General features: G+C 40.0%; 1 long non-coding RNA gene across 1 annotated transcript; it reads left to right on the top strand.

The window, feature by feature from the left end:
* Positions 1-16176: 16176 nt before the first annotated feature.
* Positions 16177-16608, top strand: LOC146707803 (uncharacterized). Its single transcript, XR_014921092.1, has 2 exons — positions 16177-16440; positions 16524-16608. It is a non-coding gene; the product is annotated as an uncharacterized LOC146707803 (long non-coding RNA).
* The last annotated feature ends 2644 nt before the right edge of the window (positions 16609-19252 follow it).

Genomic DNA, 19252 nt, shown 5'->3' with positions numbered 1-19252 from the left:
GAGCGCTCTGGAGGTGAAAAATGAATTGAATCCATTTTATATGACAAAACGTGCAACAAATGAAGCGCTGTGAATACTTTCTGGATGCACTACAAAGAAAAACAAATATCTATAGGTAAACCTTTAAAAATGATTCTGAACTTTTTTTATTTACTTAAATAATACATTTCATCTTTTTAACATATCAGTAGAAATTAAAATGAAATGCTTTCATTTTAATTTTATTCATCTGATAGATTTCAAACCACTAGTAGACAGGAGCCCATTCACAAAAATGTATTTTGGGTGATAAATGAAGAATTTTGGCTGATAAATATATTGCACTAGGGCTGCCACAATTAGTCGACTAGTCACGATTACGTCGACTATCAAAATCGTCGACAACTGATTTAATAGTCGACGCGTCATTTGAAGGACACAGGAGGATTTAAGAGTGTAATAACGGACTGAAACAGAAGATGGCAGCACTGCATGTACAAGGATGCCAGCTGCCGTTAAACCCCGAAGAAGAAGAAGAAGTAGCTCTGTCCCAGAATTCATAGCGCAACCCAGCTCAGTTTCCAACAATGGCAGCAGCTAGTTAGTTTTAATATTACTCTTATTATTCTTTCTGGGTCATAAAATGGGGAGATCGTGGCTCAAGAATTGGGAGTTCGCCTTGTAATTGGAAGGTTGCCGGTTCGAGCCCCGGCTCGGACAGTCTCGGTCGTTGTGTCCTTGGGCAAGACACTTCACCCGTTGCCTACTGGTGGTGGTCAGAGGGTCCGGTGGCGCCAGTGTCCGGCAGCCTCGCCTCTGTCAGTGCGCCCCAGGGTGGCTGTGGCTACAATGTAGCTTGCCATCACCAGTGTGTGAATGTGTGCGTGAATGGGTGGATGACTAGATGTGTAAAGCGCTTTGGGGTCCTTAGGGACTAGGAAAGCACTATACAAATACAGGCCATTTACCATAAAACAAACGTTAAACATATTTTCAGGCGAGAATGTAGCTGTGTAAACCTCAAATATCTGCTCAGTTTATCAGGACACCACATATTTTCAAAAGCGCTCCGACGTTTTTGGAGACGTCTGTTACCCACCAGCTCGATAGCTAGCCGGGGGCAAGGCTTACTAGAGCCCGTGAGAACACTGGACTCCCGGCAAATCGTTTTCAAACCCACCGTCGTCTTTCGCTACTCAGGTTAAATATATATAAGATACTTAGATCAGCGGTCCCCAACCCCCGGGCCTCGGACCGGTACCGGTCCGTAAGTTGTTTGGTAGCGGGCCGCGAGAGTTGAGGCTCAGGTGTGAAATGTATGATTTTCAGGGTTTTTATCGGTTTTCATCGTTATTTTGTTATCGTTTTTATCGTTAACTCGGTTTTCCTGGGTCTTTTCACGTGTGTTATGAATAAATCTTCTTTTTTTCGGTACCGGTACTAGTTTTATTTGTTGTATTTATCCGCGACACCTTAAAGGCCGGTCCGTGAAAATATTGTCGGGCATAAACCGATCCGTGGCACAAAAAAGATTGGGGACTGCTGACTTAGATAACTTAAAAATGTTATTGTTTGGCTTTTTTTTTGTATTTTATTTGTTCCTGAGTAAATCGGTTTGGCTGAGATTAAAGTTATAGTTTTTACAGGGTTCGTATGGGTGCTTGAACTCCTTGAAAATGCTTGAATGTTAATGTTGTCTTTTCAAGGTTTGGAAAGTGCTTGAATTTCAGATGTGGTGCTTAAAAGTGCTTGAAAATATAACTGTATTTCATTCACAATAAATAACTATCTGATTGAATTTTTTTTTTTAATCAGATAGAGAACTAAAATGGGTCGCAAAATGTAAAAACAAAATTTCCTTTTTGTTTTTACATTTTGGGCCTCTGTCTGTTTCAATGTGTCCCCCCCCTCGGATAGTCGGGGATGAGTGCGCTAACATACCTGTAGCTTGCTGTTTTAGTGTTGATGGAAAACGACAATGGCGGAGTTTGCGCTCTCCAGTCGCATGATAGGTAAGTCCTAGTAAATAATTTTTCATTACGTGTACGTTACACATGCTATTTTTTAAAATTATGATTATTATTTTGCTAGCTATCAAACTCGCTGGAGAAATGATGGCAGTATGGCAGCGCTATTATGGAATATGCTGTGAACTTGACTCATATCACTGCTAAGTAATGTTAGTTAATTTACTCAAGTGAAAGCTTTAAACATTAGCCGATACATAACTAGCCAACAAGGCTTTCTGATTAACCCTCTGGGGTCGACGGACCCAGAGTCTCCATTTCAACTTGGGTCGAACATGCGGACTTCAAACTATATACCAGTTTTAAAATTGTGTTGATAGGCCATGTAAAACCGATGTTTTTTGAATAAGACAGTGGCGTTTACTCTGGGAAGAAACGGTAAAAACGGCGTTTTCTAAGGAGAGCACTAGCAAACACACTTTGCTTGTGAGTGAAAAAAGAGAAATGTACCACTTCGACCAATCAAAAAATGATATGGCAACATGTGGCATTTGGTTGTTTGGGAAGAGAGGGGAGTTTTAGGAGTGGCCGGAGAGAGAGAGAGAGAGTTTTGATACGTGAGAGATTTGTGACGTTTACCGTGTTTGGAGTCTCAAGTTAGTGTGTTGTCTTGTGTAGTTAGTGTGTAGTGTAGTCGTCGTTTTGTTTTGTATGTCAGTTCTACTAGTGAATGTCACAGTTGCTGCAAAAAAGCCACCGAAGGCAGATTGCAGTGTAAACACTGAGTGACACACCTGCTGTCAGACCTGCAGGATTATCCCTGTGCTGTTCTCATCTGTGTTATAGTGGACACAAACAATTTTGTGGAGTTGCATAAATAATTTGTGTGCCTTCTTATTTGATGCAGAACACCTGATTGTTCTGTAAATAGTTTTAAATGGTTATATAAAAAACGTCTGATCCTTGGCTGCATTTTTAGGTAAATAGTACCATGTAACTTTGTTGTTTGCAAAACTTGTGCATATTTTTAAAAAAAATTTACAATTTCTATTTGCATTTCAAGTTATGAAAATGATTCGTTAAACATGCTTGTGGTTTTTACAGTCAAAAAATATCACTTTCTACTCGTATTTTAAATTTTGTCTGAATTTAGATAAATTGTGCTGACACATTATGTCAAAATGAGTAAATAACAGATTGGCAAGATAAACAGTTTTTAAAGGTGAAATATAGAGGCCAAATCAAAAGTAGTCAAAAACGGCCAGTTATACCCTGGACCCCAGAGGGTTAAAGGCTAAAAGCAAAGTTGTCACCAAGTACCGTTTATATTTGTGTGTATTGCTGCAGCTTTTTTAAGTATTAACTTGGTGCCTTTGGGTGAAATAATGGTAATATGAGGGACCGATCCATATGGTCACAAAGAATAGCCACTTGTTTCTGTGCTACCAAGGTCCCCGGCTTTAATTCAAAATGTGTTTATGGTCAGCACCTGCACATTAAACTACTTAAACAGTCAGTGCTGTTCTCCATGCCTGTCTGACATGATGTTATTAGCACAAACACTTTAAAGGTGATCATTTAGGACTTCAGCAATAATACAGACAGCAATGCAGTTAGCAATAAAACAGTTTTATTGGGAATTAACTTAAAAAACAAACAACAAACAAACATCTGTCTCCTATTTTTTGTTACACAGGAAAGAAGCATCAATATCTGATGAGAAGACTTATTTATTTCTTTTTTGATTTTTTTGTTTTTTTCAACAGGAGAAGAATATCTCCAACAAGTTGATTTGTTCACATTTTCACATCTTAATTTTTAAGTGAAATGTGCATTTTGAGTTTATACACTACCTATATAAGGCAACTGTTTCCTTTTGCAGTATTTTTGTGTGGTGCGTTTTTCTATGTCTTAACAGAAGGGGAGCAAAGGTGTCTTTTCACATGGTCTTACTGAGGTGATGTGAATGAAACATGCATTCTTTTTTTTCTTTTCTTTTTTTGGGGGGGGTGCTAGAAAAGCTTGAAAAGGGACCTTGAAAGTGCTTAAAAGGTGCTTGAATTTGACCCTGAAAAAGGCGTATGAATCCTGTTTTTACACAGCTGAATAAACGTCAAGCAGACAACTGATTATCAGAAGTGTGAGATGCTCGAGAATATACTCTTTCTAATATGCAAATCTCAGTATGCAGGTGCCTTTCCGTGATTGGTGGATCCAGAGGCCGGACCATACAGACTGGCTAACTAGCTGGAAATGACTTATATGATGGCACCGCCATAGACTGCTATTCATTCATCCTTGGCTCATCCCAACCAGCAGACCTCTGCAAACATGCCCAATGCGGTTAATTATATACAGGTGTTTGTAGGGATGGACTGCCTTTTTGCTTTATAGTTTTCTGTGGTTTTTTTTAGTTAAGGAGGCAAGTTGTTGGGATTTGCTTTGATTCTTTTGATGAGGTAAACTTGGTAAATCCTCGAGTTAGGCTCCTTTTGTTTGTTGTTTTGGCGTTAAGTCCACTCTGAAGCTATAAGCAGCTCATTCTTAGTGTCAAATAACCTAACAAACTAACATATTGTAAATAAATCATTATCAAACTGTAACAACTGTGTGATGTGGCTGATGAGGTCTGGCTGACAAGGATGGATCACCCTGTGGTCTGGTCACCCCTAAACGGGCCATAACGGTATCCTTATATTCTTGTTTGTTTAAATATGTATTTTCTTTATATTTTATCTAGGTGTTACTTTATGTGCAATATTTGCTTCTATGCAATATTGAGGAGACTCCGAGACTAAGAATTTCATTGCCGATAGTGATATGCCATCATTTCCTGTATATGACAATAATAATGATATGATTTGAGTTTTTGAGAGCTATATATAATCAGTGGGCTTTTTCTTTAAAAAAAAAAAAAAAAAAAAACTAAATGAATTGCACAAATGTATCATGCACATTAAAACATATGTATCCAAACTGATATTTAAGTTCTTTAAAGAGAATTGTGAGAAGTCCAGTTTAAAAAAAGTAGATTTTGTGATACATTTTTAAACTTAATATGTTATTGTTATAATTTTACTATGTTTGTCTGGAACAGTTCTCTCTTGTAAATGAGACATTGGGTCTCAATGGGACTACTTGTATAAATAAAGGTTAAATAAAATGAAAAATAACAACTATATTAGACTATCATTTTATTGCTAGTGTTAATAGTTTCATTTGTCTGATCTCGTTTCATTTTTCAGTTACATCGATAAATGTCTATTTGCGTGCACTGCTGTGAACATACAGTTATTTGTTTCCTGTTTTTATTTCCTTGTTATTACTTATTTCCTACAGAGTTATTTCTTGGGGAGCCTTTTCCCAGTTGCTGATAATTTATGATTTTCATTATAATTTGAACCTTAGCATTTAACTAGACATTTATCTGTCTTCATTTAACTGCTGTTTATGATTATTGCTGGCTCCATATTGGTACTGCTGATAAAATACTAACAACAAACAGGCATTTAATGCTTACAAAAAGCTTTTATTGCTCAGCTGGTGGAACAGAAATTGCCTGTTTGTTTGGTCATTCCCTTAAAGGTATGTGGTGCACGGCTCAGTGAGCCAGACAATTTGACAACGTGTGTTTTGTCCGTCAGGGCCAGCCTTCAGTGAGACTTCTCTTGTCTGGTCCCTGGAGCTTCAGAGTGGCTCCGCTTCATCACTCCACTCATCCTCCTGGCTCTGAAAATAATTCTTGCCACCTCCAGTGTTGTTTAAAGCACCGAATGCCAGAAGTGAAGGTTTTATGACAAAATCTAACTCTATTGTTTAATACACAACAAGACTGAAAAGCACAAGTAGGCTCATCTGTTTTCCTACGTTTGATAAGGGCTCCGAGAACATCTGATATATCCTCAGAAAGCAAATGCAGTCGGACACCCCTTAATGTGTTAATTAACCATTCTTCAGTTGTGTTAGCACCACATGTAGTAAATGTAGCAGTGGGAAATGGACATTTTACCAATGACTTTATTATGTTATTTTAATTAATAATAATAATGGATTGGATTTATATAGCGCTCTTCAAGGCACCCAAAGGACTTTACAATTCCACAATTCATTCACTCTCGCATTCACACACTGGTAGAGGCAAGCTACAGTTGTAGCCACAGCTGCCCTGGGGACTGCCATATCGCGCCATCGGCCCCTCTGGCCAACACCAGTAGGCGGTAAGGTAAAGTGTCTTGCCCAAGGACACAACGACTAGGACAGAGAGCCCGGGGATCGAATCGGCGACCTTCTGGTTACAGATACGCTTCCCAACCCCCTGAGCCACAGTCGCTAATTAACACAGTAGCTTGTTGTGCATAATGTGTCAGCCTTTAGTGCTTTTAAAGCTATTATAATTCATTACAGAGCGTTGTTCATAGTAATATCAGAGTCTTAGATTATCCTAGATTTAATAAGCTACTTTAAATGCAAAACTTTGTTTCAGTGCCATTTCAACAATATCCAAACCCGCTACATATAAGATGAGTCACAGGTGTGTGAATCACCGTCTGGAGGAGTGAGCCGTCTGCATAAACAGCGTCTGAGGTGCAGTGATGCTTTCTGCTCAGCGTCGGCTCTAACATGTTTTTAATATAGCTTACTTTCTTGCACATGTAATAAACTTTCCCTCTCCTGAGGAAAGGCCTTCCTCCATTTGAAATTAAATTGGGATTGGATATTTATATTGCCGACGGGTCATATTAATATCCATCTTCAAATGAGGGGCAGATGATTAAAAGAAAAGTCAAGAAAAAGTGTTTTAGTACGTATCGGGACACCAGATTAGATCATTTGCTGTTTTATAGAGAGTAATGGAGAGCAGTTTCTAACGTGTTGTTGGGTTTAGGCTGAAATGAAGCCACATCTCCCTAACTGTGGAGGGCTTCATCCTCCAGTCAGAAGATTTGTCACCTCAAAATACATGAAAAATGCAGCTTAATAAAAATGCAGATTATAGGATGAAAGAATGACAGTTACATGGAAGAGAAGCTGAAAGACAAAAAATTTTAGAACATTTTACAGCTAGAGGTCAATTGTTCCTCTATATGTTGACGTTTGTTTATTAAGGAAAGTGTAACAAAGATGGAAGTCCTTAGAAAGCCCGAAGCATGAATTAATTTCTGTATAGAGCTTAAGTAAATTCTGGAAAGCACTGGGCAAGTCTTGAGTGTAAATACAGCATACTGCCAAAAGAATGGGTTGGTCTGCCTTCACACGCCTGTGAACTTGAGTGACATCTTAATGTCCATTCTTTCAGAAGCGGATTTATGAAGTTGAACACTGGGACGAGACGGCCTGTCATGGTTCTGGGTCGGTTCGACCCAGCATTTTGAGTTCCTTGTGTTTTGGTTTATTTTTGAAAGATGGATTGTTCTTTATGTTTCTATGGTGCTTTGATTTTTATTATTATGAATCTATGTTTCTGTTATTCTGGTGTGTTTCTGTATTAGGATTAATGTTCGGGTTGTATTTCGTTGTTATTGCAGGTTTAGTTCAGTGTCTTGTCTGTCTCACTCTGTCGAGTCCGTGTCCTGGAAAAGTGTGTCTTGTTTCCTGCTTTACTTTGGAGGTTCATATTCCTGTCTTATGTCTGTGTGTCTAGCTTTGCTCCCCGCGTCTCGGTTGTGTTCCCACCTGTTCCTCGTTCCTTCTTGTTCCTGCCTCAGTATTTATAGCGCGTATCCTCCAGTGTTCAGCGTCGTGTCGTTAACGTCTTCTGCCCTCACTCCCTCTGTGTGTTCTGTTTGCCAGCCTGCCAACCTGTCCAGTTATTCGGTACTCCCAGTTTAGTTAGTGTTTTTCTGCTTCATCCCAGCAATAAAGCTGTGTATTTTGAGTTTTTTCCGCGTCCTTGAGTCCTGCAATTTGGGTCCTCTCTTCCTGCCTGCCCACACACAGCGATGACACGGCCTGGTTCATCCCAAAGGTGCTCAGTCGGATTGAGGTCAGGACTCTGTGCAGGCCAGTCAAGTTCTTCCACACCAAACTGACTCATCCATGTCTTTGTGGACCTGAGAGCGACCCATTCATTCACAAATGTTGACAGAAACTGTCTGCATGCCTACGTGCTTCAATTTATACACAGAAGTCACTGATTTGGATGGGTGAGTGAATACTTTTGGCAACAGAAGTCTTGTCTAGGCGATTCAAACATAAACATGGATGTGCAATACACATTCATATTAAAAACTGGTAGAAGATGAGGATTTCTGAAGAGGAGAGGAATTGAGATGAGTTTTATCCTCATTTAAGCATAAAAATATTTGCAAAGCACCAGTCACCTATAGACCTTTTCTCTCTTTTAAACATACAGATCTGTCTGAATAATTTACATTTCTTTACACAGCTGTGAATCGCGTAACTCTACAGCTCTACGGTGCTCCTGATTACGCAAAAAAAAAAAAAAAATTAAACAGCTGCAGGTGCCGGACAAAAGTTGTTCGGTCGACCACCGCATGTGTTCATTTACATTTTTCATAAACAAACTTAATTCAGGCAGACTGTCATACATGCTCATTGCTCCCCTGTTTCTCTCTGCTCGTGTTCTTTCAGTGCTCTGATCCGCAGGTGTGTTGAAGTGGAGAAACCACTATCTCCCGGTTTTTCTCTCAACCCTCAAACATCTTCAGCCATTTGCGAAGGTCTTCCTTTCTTCTGGACCGCCTTTTTGTTTCTTTTAACCAGGACTCAGTACTCTTAGTTTATTTGTATTTGTTTAAATAAAAAAAAGTATTGGTAAAGTGCAGAGCCGTGCAGAGAGGTTTAAAGGGGCGGGTGCTCAAAGTTAAAAAGGGGCACATTGAACCAGGCTGAATAACAACAACACACATTCATCAAGAATCTAATATGGGAAGGGCAGGGCTGTGTTGATCTGAGACTGTAGACATTAAAAAGTCCATAGGAGAGATGGTAGCTGATTAAACAAGTGTCATGAGATAATAACAAAATTCAAAGATTGGTGACAGCGCTTAGACTCTGCCTGTGAATCACTCTTTGCTTCTCTTCTTCCTTCCATCCCATCATTTCATATATCACTCTCCACTTGCTGTCTATGTGAGAACAAGGCACAACTTGCTATTGCAATAAACTATAATCTAATTATCCACACCTAACAACTCTTGCACTTAATCTATAATAAAATGATGACATAAAAATGTTATAGCCCTGCCTTTAGTAGCCTCACACAGCTCCTGCTGTTTCCTCCTCATGTCCTTACCAGCCATGTCTGGACAATGTTATATCATGAGTAATAGTTTTTTTAAAAATCCATCTAAATAAAACACACACACGCACACACAGGGACATTTTAGACCTTCTTCAGAATACTGTATATACTATGGGCATCACTGTGCTGATCCAGAATCCTTACATTATTATTTATTACTAGAGCTACAATAATAAAGCAATGAGGAGGGGGAAGTAATAAATATGAAATAATGTATTTATGATGATTCCATTTGTTTCACTATCCACTCTGTGCAGGGGCAAAGCTTATTACATTTTTAAACTGTAGAGATACAATAATTTTACTGCTGTAAAATCCAAATTTGTCTTATTTAAAATATAAATCTAATATAATCTGCTTCTTAATGTATGTTCTTTAAAATACAGCGTGTGTTTTTAATATATTATAATAATGCATAATTATGTGGACATGCATATTAGATCGTTTTTTAGTGAAATATAATCCCTCCAGAAAGGCAGGAAAAGCCCTGTAACTTACTTTAAAACTAAATATGTTCCCTAAAACGGTGACAGAGCTACAGACCCATGACAGCCAGGTAGCCAGCAGCTATGACCAGCACTACTTGTGCAGTTAATAAAAGGACAGGTAATGTTTGTCGCGCTGTTGCACACACAGCACGCTCGTTTGTTTCAGTTCGTCAGTTGCAACAAGACAGCTTACCAACGTGTACGTAATAAGCCAATACTCTGGGTGCTATACACTACAGTGTATGCTGTACACCTACTTACTGGTTTTGTCGCATCAGTCTGTGTCTCTGAGTTAACTTGTGTTTCTCCTACAGCTCCGGACCGCTAAAAATGCGCGTGCTCTTTGTGAGCTCGTTCCCGGCTCGTAACCAGCGCGTTCTGCCGTCGAGGGCGATCATTGGTTAAATGCGATCATGTGACTGATGCAAGCCAGATCCTTTTATTTAGCAAAACTGTGATTAATAGTTAAATATTATTGTTGAGGGGCACAGACAGGACTCCGCACGCGCACACACATAAAAAAATAAAAAATTTTTTTTTAAAAAGTTGCCTTATCAAAAGGGCACTTTGGGCACCCATCTGGAAAGGGGCGGGTGCTCAAGCCCCTCTAGCCCCCCCCCTCTGCACGTGCCTGGTAAAGTGAATCTTGGCTGTGCGTTTAACAGACCTCCACCACCCTGATAAATATTGGATACATTACCTTGAATAATACATTAACTCGCGACCAGAGATGGGCAGTAACGCGTAAGACGTTACTGTAATCCGATTACTTTTTTCAAGTAACGAGTAAAGTAAGGGATTACTATTGCAAAAATGGTAATTAGATTACCATTACTTTCCCGTAGGAACGCTGCGTTACTGCGTTACTAAAACCGTGATTTTTTTTTTTGTGAGAATGTCTCATGATAGTGACGTAAGCGAGTGCGACGTTCGTGACAACAGCTGTGTGCAGATCAACAATGGATCATATATCGATTGTGGGAGAGAGTATGAGCGTGCAGCGTTTAAAGCGTGGAAGTACTGACCTTACTTTGAGTTTGATTCCATAAAAAGTGACAAAAACATTAGTGTCCGTTGTGCGTGGGAAGAAAACTTCTTTTTACAGCGAAAAAACCCCCTAAACTTCCAAACAAGCACCGAGTGCGCAACGACTTAATGGGAAACTCATAGAGAAACTCGCGGATTCTTCCACTGACCGCCGCGGCACACCTGCACCAGGGTAAACCTCCGCCTACCCCACTCCTGCTTTACAGGTGAAAATAGAGCAAAAGGACCGCTGAGTCTTTGACTTTATTTATTTTCTGCTGTGTTTTACTTGCATCTATTTGAAAGACTGAGTGTAAACACAAAAAATATTTTATTTTATGTGCTGGAATGTGCAGAAAATAGGTTTAAATGTTAAACTAATTTATTCAAGTCAGAGAATGGTGCATATAATTAAATTTTTGCTTGATGTTTAAAGTTAAAAGATTAAAACTAATAAAACAAGTTTTAAAAAGAGACTTTTCCATTTGATTACATTTTGTATGATGGATTATGTAGAAAAAGTAGAATTGGGCTGAAAGATCTATCGCTTTATCACCTATTTGGGTTGTAAATTGTGTTTTTAAAAAGTAACTAAGTAACTAAGTAATTAATTACTTTTGAAAATAAGTAATCAGTAAAGTAACTGGACTACTCTTTTTGGGAAGTAATTAGTTACTGATTACTTTTTTCAAGTAACTTGACCAACACTGCCCGCGACCCCGCTGTTGCTGTGCAGGAGACCTCGGCCAGCATAAGGGTCATCATCTCGTGCACTCAGCTCGGTTCTCTGGGCCATCAAAGCTCCACCATGTCTCGCTGTCCATCCTCCAGGGATCTGACTTCTTTTGCTCCTCAGCACGCATGCACACATCAGCACGCCGCTTGCATTAGTAATATTTTTAACTTTATTATCACTTTATTTCTCAATGGGCTCTTCAGTGACATCCTCTGAGCCGGTTTGTGATCATCTGATGCAATTAACGTTATAGGGGCTTCCCATATGACTCTACAGAGGGTTATAAGCCCAATCTTTTTGGTTTTGTTGCTCATTCTCGGCGCTCTAATGACTTCTATTCCTACTAGCATTTAAGCAGCTTTTTGTGTAATGCTCTTTTATTCACCTAGTCCTCTTTTTCCTCACACTGTGAAAATTGCCCAAATTTGCATGTGTAAGAATGATTCCCCCCCCCCCCTCTTGCTTAATCGGTCATAATTATCATACCTGCAGTTTGAGTGCATTTGATTTTAAATTATATATTTTCTTGGCTGTGATGTTGTGAAAACTCATTAGCCTCGATCCGGCACACCGTGTTTGTCTGCAGCCCTGCTTTGCTACAGTTCAGCGTAAAAAGAAAATGTCCTGAAGTTAATGAATTATTATCACCACTTACGCGTTCCCTCTGCAAATACAATGTGCTAGAATAACTCCCATCAAATTACAGCTTTAACAACTTGCAGATGTGTTGGCCTCAGGGTTGGACCCGAGCACAATCATAGTTGTCTTTTTTTCTTTTTTTGGTATTCTACATATTTAATAAACATGTTTTCCATTGCTTGAGAACAGAGTGTCTTGCCCCCTTGGAAGGCTGTGCCACTGTTTGTTTGTTTTTTTTTTGTTTTTTTCCAACATTACAGCAAAAACTAACTTTTAAAGCTTGTATTGCAAAGTATAATTTGACAAAGAAAGTAACCCTACAGTTCACAAGACTGCTAAATGTAGTTTGCAGTTTTCTAACAGTACATTGGTTTGTTTCATGCTAAAAGCCTGTTGAGAAATTTTTTTGTCTTTAATGATGACATTTGTGCTACTCTAAGTAAAAATAAAATCAAAAATCAACCTATCAGTGCTTTTATGTTTCACTTCTTATCATATTGTTTGTGGGCCTTTCTGTCTGTGTTCATTTCATGTCAAACAACTTTGTGTTCCTGTCAAAAATGACCGTCTCATTAAGACTCATCATAAAAACTATAATTATTGATATGCTATCACTACTTGTTGCTCTAGATCTTTTTATCTGCTTAAGTTCTTGTGAACATTACAATTTTCAAACTTCTGTTTGGTATTTGTGGCCCGTATGTCTCATTAATCTGAGTTTATATGCTTTGAATTTGAGTTCTAAAAAAAGAATTTCCAACTTTAAGAAATACTTGGATGAAATATATTGTACTGCTGATCACAAACTTTTCACAAAAAATAACTCCTGTAGTGTTCCCAGTCACGTTTGACTAGGAAGATTTTATTTGTGTATTAGGGAAATTATCCCAAAACTACACTGGTGGGTCTCCCAGTATAAATCTGCATGCTCCAGACATAACTTGTTCTGGCATCATATGTTACCCATATCTTTGTACCATTTTTAGATTGACAGATGCTCATCGACTGTGATTTTGGACTTGGGATACAGATGAGTAGCTGCTCCACAAACCTATTTGATCACTGCCAATTTGTATTGTTGATGGCAACCTGGTCTTGTATCTCCATTGTCAAAGCGAATCACCGTAACAGCGTAATAAAATTTCTTGAGTGAGTTGATGGCCTGAAATATTTTCTGACCAGACTCTGCATCCCATAAACTGTTGGTAGATTAATTTCTTGATCTGCTTTGATCTGATTTGCTTGATGTCTTTCTGGGTTACCACCTTCCAGCTGTCCTTGTAAGTCTTTTTCCTCTCCGAGTCGATCATGTTTACTGCTATGGTTTTAATAGACTGAGGAAGTGTTCAAAGCAGGATCTGATGTCATCAATTCTGGATATGGCACATTTTGTTGCCCCTGCATCATCCTGATGATATTTTCAATTGAAAGCCCAACTTGATTCTTCTTTGGCCGTCCTCTTCATCACTGAATTCCTCCCCACCAGTCATTTCTTGGTCTGGATTGCACTAATTTTATTCCGTGCCGTCTTTAGCTCCGACGCTTCCTCCTCTAATCCAGACCTTCCCAAAGAGTGGGGCCAGCCCCCTAGGGGAGGTGCAGAGTCATGGCAGGGGGGGCACGGGATGAAAAGGGGGGGGGGGGGACAAAACGCTTGGACACTGCTAGCATGGCCGCCTACAGAAATGCAAAGCAGGAGATGAAGCATCGCTGAATATGCTTCCAAACCAACTTCATTCTAAGCCAAAGACTAGAAAATATGGTGAAGCATATCTGCCCTTTGGTTTCACCTGCACAAGTGCCAAGGTAGGTCTCCCCTGCAGAATTGCTTTTCCCTTCGTCGACTCGGGAGCAGCGCTGGGCTGTTTAAATCACGGACAAACAGTATCCCACATTCTTGATTTTTAGTTCACAAACACTTCTTGTAATGACCAACTACTCCTGACATACAGTAAAGTTACAGCTGGATACAAATAACATCAGGCTGATCCTGCCGCGATTTGTTCCCTCGGTTCAAACAGTATCCCACAGCTGTTGATGTTTTTAAACCTATTTTGCACAGAGGCATTTTTTGAAAAATGTATTGATAGCAATGTTGAACATTATTACACAGGAAAAAAACAACTACACGTAAAATAATCACATTGTGAGGTCTCTGCCTTTCTAAATGGAGGGACAGTAACTGCGTGTAAAACCTGCAGATAGTCAGATTAACAGTATTTTGTCTCTATCTGCCATTCTGCAATTCATCTCATGTAAACAATAACGTAGCGCACAGCGTGATGTGAAAAAAGGCACATACCTTTGACGTTGAGTGACGAACTCTGTATTCCTCGTCCACACGTAAACGCAAAAAAGGAGTTTTAAAAAAATCTGTTTTCGGTGATTCGAAACGTCGTTTACATGTGGACGAAACAGCTGCGTTTTCAAAAATACCTGTGTAGGTGCGGACGCAGCGTAACAGAGTCAGCCACCGATTGTGCAAGTTCCCCCACTTAAAATGATGACAGAGGTCAGTAATTTGCACCAGAGGTACACTTCAACTGTGAGAGACAGAATGTGAAAAAAAAAGCCATGAATTCACATGGTAGGATTTGTAAAGAATTTATTTGTAAATTAGGGTGGAAAATAAGTATTTGGTCACCTCAAACAAGGAAAATCTCTGGCTCTCACAGACCTGTAACGTCTTCTGTAAGAAGCTTTTCTGTCCCCCACTCGTTACCTGTATGAATGGCACCTGTTTGAACTCATCATCTGTATAAAAGACACCTGTCCACAGCCTCAAACAGTCAGACTCCAAACTCCGCCATGGCCAAGACCAAAGAGCTTTCGAAGGACACCAGGAAAAGTATTGTAGACCTGCACCAGACTGGGAAGAGTGAATCTACAATAGGCAAGCAGCTTGGTGTGAAAAAATCAACTGTGGGAGCAATCATCAGAAAATGGAAGACATACAAGACCACTGATAATCTCCCTCGATCTGGGGCTCCACGCAAGATCTCATCCCGTGGGGTCAAAATGATCATGAGAACGGTGAGCAAAGATCCCAGAACCACACGGGGGGACCTGGTGAATGACCTGCAGAGAGCTGGGACCAAAGTAACAAAGGTCACCATCAGTAACACACTACAACGGCAGGGAATCAAATCCCGCAGTGCCAGACGTGTTCCGTTGCTGAAGCCAGTGCATGTCCAGGCCCGTCTGAAGTTTGCCAGAGAGCACATGGATGATACAGCAGAGGATTGGGAGAATGTCATGTGGTCAGATGAAACCAAAGTAGAACTTTTTGGTATAAACTCAACTCGTCGTGTTTGGAGGAAGAAGAATACTGAGTTGCATCCCAAGAACACCATACCTACTGTGAAGCATGGGGGTGGAAACATCATGCTATGGGGCTGTTTTTCTGCCAAGGGGACAGGACGACTGATCCGTGTTAAGGACAGAATGAATGGGGCCATGTATCGTGAGATTTTGAGCCAAAACCTCCTTCCATCAGTGAGAACTTTGAAGATGAAACGAGGCTGGGTCTTCCAACATGACAATGATCCAAAACACACCGCCCGGGCAACAAAGGAGTGGCTCCGTAAGAAGCATTTGAAAGTCCTGGAGTGGCCTAGCCAGTCTCCAGACCTCAACCCCATAGAAAATCTGTGGCGGGAGTTGAAAGTCCGTGTTGCTCGGCGACAGCCCCAAAACATCACTGTTCTCGAGAAGATCTGCATGGAGGAATGGGCCAAAATACCAGCTACTGTGTGTGCAAACCTGGTAAAGACCTATAGTAAACGTTTGACCTCTGTTATTGCCAACAAAGGTTATGTTACAAAGTATTGAGTTGTATTTTTGTTATTGACCAAATACTTATTTTCCACCCTGATTTACGAATAATTTCTTTCCAAATCCTACCATGTGGATTCATGGATTTTTTTTTCACATTCTGTCTCTCACAGTTGAAGTGTACCTCTGGTGCAAATTACTGACCTCTGTCATCATTTTAGGTGGGGGAACTTGCACAATCGGTGGCTGACTAAATACTTTTTTGGCCCACTGTATATCGACCTGCCATGGTGCTGCTTTTACTGCCTTACTTTCAGTTAATGTATTTTGTTTTGCACTATGCATATTTTATATGCCATTAGGTCATTTATTGTGAAAATTCTCATGTAGGAACTATTGTACTGCATTTTGGTTCCACTGGTGCACCTGAGGGAGATGCACGCCCATGTTGATGTGTGAGCATGGCAAGTTGAAGCAAGAGAAGCCAATTTAATTCAGAGAAAGTTGTTTCTTAAAAGTATCTGTAAAGTGCTCATTTCTGCCTCAAAGCATGGGTCAGCCAGCGAGGTATGTTTGTATGTTATATAGATCATTTTATGTCTTTAATTCACTCGTCTTACTATCTCATTGGATTTTATGTTATGTTTTAGTTCGACGGTGGCGTAGTTTGTGATCAAGGTGAAGCTGTAACAACCCCAAGATCTTACAACTAACATTAAAGCCAACTTCATGCCATCAGTAAAAGAACTCTTTATTGACTTTAAGAAGAGGTAGAAGTGATAGTCGAACTCGGACCTGCATGATTCCCGGCCCCCTGGTGGCAACATCGTGCCAGTGCACCAAGGACCAAGCTGCTGCAAATGTTAATGGACACACAGGTTCACAGTTGCTTCTTCATAAAGATGTCCAGAAGCCAGACATTAAAGTTTATGTTTGGAAAGATGACACAAGGAAGGAGAAACAATAAGGAACTGTGTTAAGCCTGACAACAACAGCATCACAAGTTAGCAAGAAGGGAATTAATGCACCCAAGTTCACAATTCATTACTCAAGTCAAGTTAAAGGGAGATTTTGCATCAACAAATAAATGCATTACAAGAAAAACAAAATGTCAGACACAAATGAGACAGAAATTGAAGCTCCCAGTGCAGAACAAGCTGCAAGGCAAGTGGATGAAACCTCTTTAGAGCAAACAGTGCAAATAGAGCAACGTAGAAGTGAAAGGTCTCGCATGCTCACAGAAAAGGGAAAAGAATTCCATAATCAAAGGTTACAAGGGTTGCAACGTCGCTTTGACAGTATTTATGACAGATGGAAAGCATTAATCAAGGTGGCAAAAAAATCTGTTATAAAAGGAGATCCACCTGACATTCTTGAAGGTCACATGAACGTTGTACAAAGAGAAGCAGCCGAGCTTAATGATATTTATGATGAATACAGAGCAATGGATGGACCACCTCATGATATGCGTTCCAAGCTAGACAAATGCACATCAGTGACTACAGTAGTTTTGCAAAAGATCAAATGTCACATTAAAGGAGAAACTCAAGAGGAGATTGTATGGCCTGATGCAGGCTCTATATTTACATCCTCTAGCTCTGTTAGTGTCTCAGTTCATAGTCCATTTAAAGCCAATACAGTTCTTTCTAATGGTTCCTCCTCCAAAAGACAAGAAGCTGCAGCAGAGTATGAAGCCACAAAGGCTGTGCTTCAGATAATGACAGAACAAGAGAAGTACAGAGAAAGAATGCAAATGCTTGAAGAAGAAGACAAACGCATATTCGCAGAGCAAGCAGCTGCTGCAATGTCACAACGTCTCCTAGAGGAAAAGGAGGAAACTGAGCGCAAGTTACAAAGAGAAAAGGAGAAAGCGGCCCTGATAAAGAGACAACAAGAGGAAAGTGCTGCGAGGAGAAGGTCAGTTGAGGACTTAAGAAGAGAAATTGAAAGATTGGAAAATCTGAAAGGACTCAAGGCAGCACAGGCAAAACTACAAGTTTATGAGGAAGACTACATTTCAGTAAAGCAAGAAAGAGTCACTCTAAACCCTGCAAACTTACAGGTAACAGAGTCCAAGAATACTGCTAATCAACCCTTACAACCACGAAGAGAGTTAAATGTCACTTATGAGAGCACAGGTGAGCTTGTAAAGGTTTTGGCAGAAGCTATGTCAGCTAATAGACTGCCTATTCCAGAGCCCTCGGTATTTAGTGGGGATCCACTTAAGTTTAAGCATTGGAAGGCGTCCTTTCAGACTCTAATAGAGAGAAAGAACATTCCCACTGCCGAAAAGATATTTTTTCTACAGAAGTATGTTGGTGGCTGTGTTAAGGAAGCCTTAGATGGCTATTTTCTGATTGGCTCTGAAGACTCATATGAGGCAGCATGGAATATGCTCAATGAACGTTATGGAGAGCCTTTTGTCATTGCTAAGGCCTTTAGAGACAAGTTACACACCTGGCCAAAGGTCACAGGAAAGGATAGTGCAGAGCTAAGAAAGTTTGTGGACTTTTTACAAAGCTGCCAATCTGCAATGACTAATAATGAGAATCTGAACATTCTCAATGATGGCATTGAGAATCAAAGACTTGCTGCTAAACTACCAGATTGGTTAAGTAACAGGTGGAACCGAAAGGCTACAGAGTACCAGCTGGAGCACAAAAGATTCCCACGTTTCAGTTACTTTGTAACATTCCTGTCAATGGAGGCAAGTATCGCATGTAATCCCATTACATCATACCAAGCCATAAGACAAAGTGACTTTGACCAACCAAAGACAAAACCTCAACCTACACCCATTCCTAAGAGACAAGATACAGTGAAAATCTTCACAACTAACTCTACTGAAAGAAGCATGGTCTCTTGTGTGTTTTGTAAAAGAGCAGGACACGGCTTACACAAGTGTCGTAAGTTCACTGAGAAACCTGTCGCTGAGAGAGTCAAATTCATTCAAGGTGAAAAATTATGTTTTGGCTGTTTAAATAGTGGCCATCTCTCCAAGAACTGCAGCAACAAGATGACATGCAACACATGCTCAAAACGGCATCCTACATGCCTGCATGAAGAAAGACAAAGACAAGAGGCAAAGAAAGAACCACCTAAAGAGCAACAAGTAAGTGAACTGAAGGAAACCCAGCATCAGGTAACACAGTCACAAGACATAGTCAATGAGACCACATCTAATAGAGTGACTCATGAAAGTAAAAACACACAGACATCCGCAATAGTCCCAGTCTACGTATCCACACAAAATGAGCCAAGTAAAGAAGTACTGATCTACGCTCTGCTGGACACACAGAGTGATTCTTCATTTATTCTTAATGAAGTAGCAAATAACTTGGACACAACCAAAACTCAAGTTAAGCTCAATCTATCTACA

Source organism: Copadichromis virginalis, linkage group LG6, assembly GCF_057382275.1.
Source record: "Copadichromis virginalis isolate Kocher_CV1m ecotype Utaka linkage group LG6, C_Virginalis_male_GT1.1, whole genome shotgun sequence".
Taxonomy (NCBI): Eukaryota; Metazoa; Chordata; class Actinopteri; order Cichliformes; family Cichlidae; genus Copadichromis; species Copadichromis virginalis.
The sequence above is the reverse complement of the archived record's forward strand: the minus strand, read 5'-3'. Positions and strand labels throughout refer to the sequence as shown.